Source organism: Anopheles merus, chromosome 3L (assembly GCF_017562075.2).
Source record: "Anopheles merus strain MAF chromosome 3L, AmerM5.1, whole genome shotgun sequence".
In the NCBI taxonomy this organism is placed as follows: Eukaryota; Metazoa; Arthropoda; class Insecta; order Diptera; family Culicidae; genus Anopheles; species Anopheles merus.
Window position 1 is genome coordinate 6,994,899 of NC_054085.1, and position 360 is coordinate 6,995,258.

Sequence of the window (360 nt, forward strand, 5' to 3'; positions counted from 1 at the left end):
TATTGCATTAATCATTACTGCATTGTTGCTTCACATTACATCGGTTACTATGCACTGTAGTTAGCTTCCAAGCAGTTTTCTATACTAGATCCTCGCGCGTAAGAGAAAGAACACTCTAAACCAGCGGTCGTCAAAGTCCGGCCCGCCGCAACATTCAATCCGGCCCGCGAAAAGGTTTTGACTGATTTTGAAATATGGGAAGAAACTATTCGTATACAAATTACTGAATATCTTTTAGAATAGCATTTTGTGCCATCGAATTCTTTTAACTTTATTTAAAGTACTATGGAATGGTAGGCCTTAACCGACAACGGTTGTTGAGCCAAAAGAAGAAGAAGACTATGGAATGACGGATCGTTC